Source organism: Dipteris shenzhenensis, chromosome 15, assembly GCF_047967505.1.
Source record: "Dipteris shenzhenensis isolate YYH24624 ecotype China chromosome 15, Dip_SZ_1.0, whole genome shotgun sequence".
Taxonomy (NCBI): Eukaryota; Viridiplantae; Streptophyta; class Polypodiopsida; order Gleicheniales; family Dipteridaceae; genus Dipteris; species Dipteris shenzhenensis.
The window spans coordinates 56,564,255-56,572,061 of NC_141610.1; the positions used below are offsets into that span (position 1 = coordinate 56,564,255).

Consider the following 7,807-nt stretch of genomic DNA (forward strand, 5'->3'; position numbering starts at 1 on the left):
AAACTTGTTCGAGCAGTTCAGGAGGTGTCCAAGAACAAAACACAATGTGCTTGGAAGGCATCTAATGGGATTGTTGGAGTTTCACGGTGGTTGCAAAGTAGGTCTAGGCAAGGCTCAAAATGAATCCCTCAATGTTGTTGAGGATGAATTGTATTTGGCGCTCTCGATCATGAATAAAATGGATTTTCTTACATGCTCTTGCATTGAATTAAGCGTTTGTACATGGCTCTGTGATGCAATGGTTCATGTTCTAAATAGTTCAAACAAGAATGTGCAAAAAAAAAATTGTGTTTGCACTCGCGACGGGGGGCGGGGTCGCAAGCATAGTCATGGGAAGGGCTGGCAGCGGGATGAGGGGGCAGGAAGGGGCCAAAACGTCCATCCGAATTAGGTTTTGTGCATGGGGTCCTTAAAAGAGGGGTTAAATGGTCTTTTAAAGGGACTTGTGCCCCATACTTCTTATTATGGCTAGAATTATATTCACTGGTAGACCATTAGCTCCCTAGCCTCCTTCCTCTCCCCAACATCATCAATCTGCGGCCACATCCTTATACTCGACAGCCAACTCTTCCACCTCTGCATCCTCCTCTACTATGGACTCCTCAGACCAACATACCACCACCCCACCACATTCTCCTAGTCCACTCCCTCCCCCTTTGCCATCCTCTACTTCAGATCCAGAATCAGCCATGAGTTTCAGATTCTGATCTAGAGGTGTATCCATAGGCTTACATGCCTTCATGCCAAACTTCTCAAGCATATTCAATGCATACTGCCTTTGCATAAGCCATATACCTGTAGGTGTAGTCATCACTTCAATCCCAAGAAAGAAGTTAAGGTCTCCAAGATCTTTCATGTCAAACTCATTCAACTTAGCTTTTATATCAGCAATACCATGCTCATCACTGCCTGTCAGGATCAAATCATCCACATAGATAACAATCACCACATAATCAGTATCAATCTTCTTCACAAATAGTGAATGATCAGCCTTACCAACCACAAAACCAACACTTTGTAAGTATTTGTAAGTATTGACTGATCCTCTCACTCCAAGCTCGTGGAGCTTGTTTCAGCCCATACAAGGCTTTCTTCAATCTGCAAACATGTTGCGGAAAGTTTGGATGGACATAACCATCTGGCTAGGCTATGATATATATACCTCTTCCTGCAAATCACCATTTAGAAAGGCATTCTTAACATCCATTTGCTGTAATTTCCAGCCTTTTATAGCTGCCAAAGCAATCACACTCCTCACAATAGCCATCTTTGCAACAAGACTAAAGGTTTCCTCATAATCTAAGCCATATTTTTGTGCATAACCCTTTGCAACCAGCCTTGCTTTGTATTGTTCTACTGAACCATCAGACTTGTATTTCACTTTATAAACCCATTTACATCCAATGGGTTGAGGAGTAGGTGGCTGACATTCTCACGAAGGCCTTGGGTACAGAGAAGCTTCGTAGATTTAGGAGCTTACTTGGAGTGCTCGAGATGGATTTGAGCTTGAGGGGGGTGTTGAGATATCAAGCTCTACCCCTGATGTATATCCTGGGTGAGTATCATTTATGTCACCATCTTGTGTTAGGTATACTTGTGGCATAGTTAGATAGCCACGTATGTTTGGATTGGGTTCACATATGAACCATGTATTCTAGGGTTACACATATAGTGTATACCCATCTTTCATTGTGTTGTTGTTGTGTGCAAAAGTAAAGATAAGCTTTAGCCTCCAACCTTGTATCCTCTCTCTTTTGTGTGTTGTGAAGAAAGCTGCAGTTGAGTCTCCTACCTCTCTCCCTCATTCTTTACACTTGCTACTACTTCAGCCCAATCTTCTTTTCATTCAGCATGGCCCTTGTAGCTTCTGCAATGTGCCTGTTCTTTCTTTCTACAACCCCATTTTGTTGAGGGGTAGATCTGCATGAGTATTTTCTCTGAATTCCCTGCTCTTTCAAATAGTCACTGAATTCTTCTGAAAAATACTCTCCCCCTCCATCAAATCTTAGCACTTTTATTTGCATGCCCTTTTCTTTCTCAACCATAGCCTTAAAGGCCTTGAAGTGGCTGAACACTTCACTTTTATGCTTCATAAAATAAACCCACACTTTCCTTGTGTGATCATCAATGAAGCTCACATAATAATGGCATCCACCAAGAGAACCAGAGTGGATCACTTCCAAAGCCCTGTTGCTTACTTCAGCATTGCATGGAAACGCATGTCTGGACTGCTTGCCTATTTGGCATGCTTCACATACCTTTTGCATTCCATCCACTCTGAATTTTGGCAAGCTTGCAATAATACTCTGTGTTTGCATAGATTTTAGCCTTTGTATCTTCACGTGCCGAATGCGCTTGTGCTATATTTCAATATCTGCAATGACACCTCTTCCATGCACAAACATAGCAGCTTGCACCTTTGGGATATCAGCATTCAAGGTAAACATTCTGCCATTTCTTTTGAATTTTACAACCAAGCCGCACTGATTTTTCAAATCCTCAACAAAACACCCATTAGGGTTAAATCTGACCTGCAAACCCTACTCTACCATTTGGCCAACTGAGACCAAGTTCTTGGTGATGTTTGGAATATGAAGTACATCTGACAGGTACTTTGTTCTTCCATTCTGCATAGCCAATAACACCTTACCAACCTGTGCAATTGGATGAGCAATATCATCACCTGTTTCAACATAACCTGGCTTTTCCAGGTTTCTGACATCACTGAACCACTCACCATGACTGGTCATGTGGTTAGAAGCACCTGAATCAACAGACCATACATTTTTGCAATCTATAGCATTATCTGTCATGGAGTTAACCATGTGCTGCATCACAAAGAGGCACTCATTTCTGTCATCACCATGCCCACTGAATGATGCATAGTTGCTTTGTTGCAACTTTCCATTTCTAATGTCATTCTGATTTTTATAATAGGTCTTCTCTTTGCGTCGAGGCTTCCCATAATAATAGCACTCTGTGTTGCTATCTAGTTATTGATTCCTTTTCCATGAACCTCGTGGCTCCCCCTGCCTCTAGAGTTACCACGTCCTCCTCCATAGGACTAGTTTTCTTGTTGTTGCTATTGGTTCTGATTTTTTAAATGTCCACCAAAACGGCCTCTTCCTCTACCTCTGCCTTTATTCTAATTTGACTAAAATGCATACTCTTGAGAGCTTCCTATGGCTAAACCACCATTACTTTGCTCTTCAATCAACAAGAGAGCAACAAGTTCCTAAAAATCAAGAAAGGTCTCACGGACTCCAATGGATGTCTGAAATTCTGCATATTCTCTCCCAAGACCACCATTCAAGGTCACATACAACAAGTCTTCATCATTAACAAGTGCTCTAATTGAGCCAAGAGAATCTACAAGGCCTTTAACCTTCATGGCATACTCATTTATGCTTAGTTTATTCCTCTCCACATTATGCAACTCCTACTTGAGTTACATATTCCGTGCAGTGGTATTGGTGTTATACAACTTCACCATTGTATCCCATGCCTCCTTCGGTGTTTTTGCATCCTATATATGCACAATCATTGAATCTGAAACATTGACTGACAATCAATACATTACCTTCCTGGCCTTTTCATGCCACTCTTCAAAGATCTTCAAATCTGCAGGAGTAGGAGAAGCACCCAACACTGGTTTCTACTCATCACCATTGATAAATGGCTATACTCCCTTTCCCATAAGGAAGTTTGTCATCCTGAACTTCCATGCTTGGAAGTTGTTGTCCTTCTCAAGTTTCTCACTAACAATAGTTGATAGGTTTTCAGACATTTTCCAAAGTCAAAACTGTGACTACAAGAGAAAGGAGTAGAGTTCTGCCTCACAAGGGCAGTGGCAAGAAACCACGAGTCACACCAAGTGTTAAAAATGCATAAACACAGTAACCCTAAATTTGCATGTGTTTCTTAGTTTCTCTGAAATGGGGTATAGAGCAACCTTTCTATTGCAACTTTGCTCAACGGCAACAAATGGGCATACACAGTAAAAAACGGCCACTTTTCTTGAGTGCCTGCTAAAACTTCGTGATGCTAAAGCAGAGGCTGAAATGGTCTTCTAAGAATGGAAATTTTCACGATATAAACTCCGACGAAGTTTTTCCTTTTCCATGAACCTCATCCTCTTTGGCTCCCCCTGCCTCTAGAGTTACCACGTCCTCCTCCATAGGACTAGTTTTCTTGTTGTTGCTATTGGTTCTGATTTTTTAAATGTCCACCAAAACGGCCTCTTCCTCTACCTCTGCCTTTATTCTAATTTGACTAAAATGCATACTCTTGAGAGCTTCCTATGGCTAAACCACCATTACTGTTCTCTTCAATCAACAAGAGAGCAACAAGTTCCTAAAAATCAAGAAAGGTCTCACGGACTCCAATGGATGTCTGAAATTCTGCATATTCTCTCCCAAGACCATTCAAGGTCACAGACAACAAGTCTTCATCATTAACAGGTGCTCTAATTGAGCCAAGAGAATCTACAAGGCCTTTAACCTTCATGGCATACTCATTTATGCTTAGTTTATTCCTCTCCACATTATGCAACTCCTGCTTGAGTTACATATTCTGTGCAGTGGTATTGGTGTTATACAACTTCACCATTGTATCCCATGCCTCCTTCAGTGTTTTTGCATCCTATATATGCACAATCATTGAATCTTAAACATTGACTGACAACCAATACATTACCTTCCTGGCCTTTTCATGCCACTCTTTAAAGATCTTCAAATCTGCAGCAGTAGGAGCAGCACCCAACACTGGTTTCTGCTCATCACCATTGATAAATGGCCATACTCCCTTTCCCATAAGGAAGTTTGTCATCCTGAACTTCCATGCTTGGAAGTTGTCCTTCTCAAGTTTCTCACTAACAATAGTTGATAGGTTTTCAGACATTTTCCAAAGTCAAAACTGTGACTACAAGAGAAAGGAGTAGAGTTCTGCCTCACAAGGGCAGTGAAGCAACCACGAGTCACACCAAGTGACGAAAATGCATAAACACAGTAACCCAAAATTTGGCTGTGTTTCTTAGTTTCTCTGCAATGGGGTACAGAGCAACCTGTCTATTGCAACTTTGCTCAACAGCAACAAATGGGCATACACAGTAAAAAACGGCCACTTTCCCTGAGTGCCTGCTAAAACTTCGCGATGCTAAAACAGAGGCTAAAACAGAGGCTGAAATGGTCTCAGAATGGAAATTTTCACGATATAACTTCGACAAAGTTTAATTTTTACAGGTAATGCTCTCGCGCTCCACAACAAAGGGCACCTCAGTCTGAGGTTTTGCACTTTGCACTCACGACTATGTACCTGCACCAGTATGCTCCCAAAAGCTCATGAGAAAGGAGATATTGATCCTCTTACTAGAGTTTCATGATCTCCTCTTGCCTCTGCTTACTACATGAGCTCCTCACCACGAACCAAGCTCTGATACCATGTAAAGAATGAGGGGGAGAGGTAGGAGACTCAACTTTAGCTTTCTTCACAACACACAAAAGAGAGAGAACACAAGGTTGGAGGCTGAAGCTTATCTTCACTTTTGCACACAATAACAATACAATGAAAAGATGGGTATACACTATATGTGTAACCCTATAATACACAGTTCATATGTGAACCCAATCCAAACATACATGGCTATCTAACTACACCACAAGTATACCTAAAGACGGTGACATAAATGATAGTCACCTAGGATATACATCAGGGGTAGAGCTTGATATACGTTCTACACCCACTATTGGGCACCGATGACGTTAGTGGGTATGTCATGGTAGCTAGTCCCTACTGAAGTTGATGGTTTATAATCGATTGGATGATCGATTGGATGACTACCATGAAGTTAAAAATTGTAGTTCTTTTAAATTTTAATGTGATGAGTTTGGGCATGTTCCTGCTTGGTATATATTTTTGTTTTGTAATAACAGACATGCATTTTCCATTTGTGAAATTTTCTTCCAAGTTATGGGCAACTGATTTGTGATAATTCTATCTATCTTAGTGGTGCGTCTGCCCTATCAGTTGCATTTAGTTTTTTAAATAATACTTTATATCTTTTTGAAAAAAGTTTGGGAGAGACTAAAATGAAATAAATTTGGACTATGGGTTGATTATCTCTCCCTTACGTGCTAGCATTCACTATGACTAAGTCTGCCTCAAACCTCCAGAGATCTGATAGAAGCTAAGGATGTAGATCTTTATATGAATGTATGGTCTTGTGTGTGTGTGTGTGAGAGCATATATTGATACAGAGTTTTACATGCACTACTGGGTGCTGATGATGTTTGTTGGGATGTCATGGTAGCTAGTCCCTATTATGCATAATGGAGTTGATGGTTTATAATCGATTGGTGACTACCATGAAGTTATTAAGTGCACTTCTTTTAGATTTTAATGTGATGAGTTTGGGCATGTTATTGAATTCATCTAGGCATTTATTTCTGCTGTAATAGCAAACACACAAATTTGCATTTGTGAAATTTTCATCCAAGTTATGGCCAATTGATTTATCTAATTCTTTCTATTTTCAATGATGCGTATGTTGTATTAGCTACCCTTAGTTTTGTAATAATTCTTTCTGTCTTTTAAATTATTTTTTGGGAGAGACTAAAATGAAATAAATTTGGACGATGGGTTAATTAGCATTCTTCCTTAAGTGCTACCCTTTGTTATGGCTGAGTCTGCCCAGAACCTTTGGAGATGTGATAGAAACTCACTACGTAGACCTTTATTTGAATGTATGCTCTTGTGTGTGAGAGCATATGTTGATACATAGTTCTACACCCACTAATGGGCACTAATGACGTTAGTGGGGATGTCATGGTAGCTAGTCCCTACTATGCATTTCTCCCTTCTTGCTCCATTTCATTTACTTTTGGGTAGTTCAATATGTGGTCTAGTTCATACTATTGGTCTAGGAACTCATGCGTGACATGTAAGCTATTGATTTGGGGGAAATACCATTTCACGTTAAGATCGCATATACAGTATGTTCAATAGCAGGAAAATGGTATTTCCAATAGTTCAAAATTGAACATTTTCTCAATGTCAAATTGAGTATATACATGAGGGTTGAGCTATTGATCGTGGTTGGGGAAAAATCTTCTAATAACTGGAGTAAAAAGTGCCGGAGACCTACACCTACTCTACCACCCTACACTGCCATCATAATTTCTCAATGTATTAAGGAACAAATTTACGTTAAAGAATATTACTATATAAGTGATGAATATCCAAATACTTTGGGAAGATATTTGTTTTCTAAGTAGGAACCTTATTTCTTATAAGGTTCCTACGTACTTAGAAAACAAAAATATCCATGGATACTATCATCTTATTATTGATACTATCATCTATTACAGGTTATCAAGTTATATCTTGATACTTATAGCTCTATCTTAGTTATAATAAATTCATTGTAATAGAAATATAAGATATACTTATATAATATAAGATATTTCATAGTATAAATATAAGATATTTATACTATGAAATATTATATAATTTAGTATTTATACAAATTTATAGGTAACTTACTAAGATATATACTAAGTATATCTTTAAACTACATTTAGCAGCATTAAATCTATACATAGGAATAACTATATTCCTATGTATATAAATTTAACTATATACAAATTTCTATATTATATATATTTCATTATATACATTATTTGTATTATTTATTTGATAAACTAAGTATTTATCAAATAAATAATACAAATAATTCTATATATATACTTAGTATATATAAAGAGATGTATGTATATATATAGATGAATAAGTTATATGTTGGATCATACAC

At 38.7% G+C, this 7,807-nt stretch overlaps 1 pseudogene; it reads right to left on the reverse strand.

The window, feature by feature from the left end:
* Nucleotides 1–529: 529 nt before the first annotated feature.
* Nucleotides 530–4,899, reverse strand: LOC147894030 (uncharacterized; annotated as a pseudogene).
* Between the last annotated feature and the right edge of the window lie 2,908 nt (nt 4,900–7,807).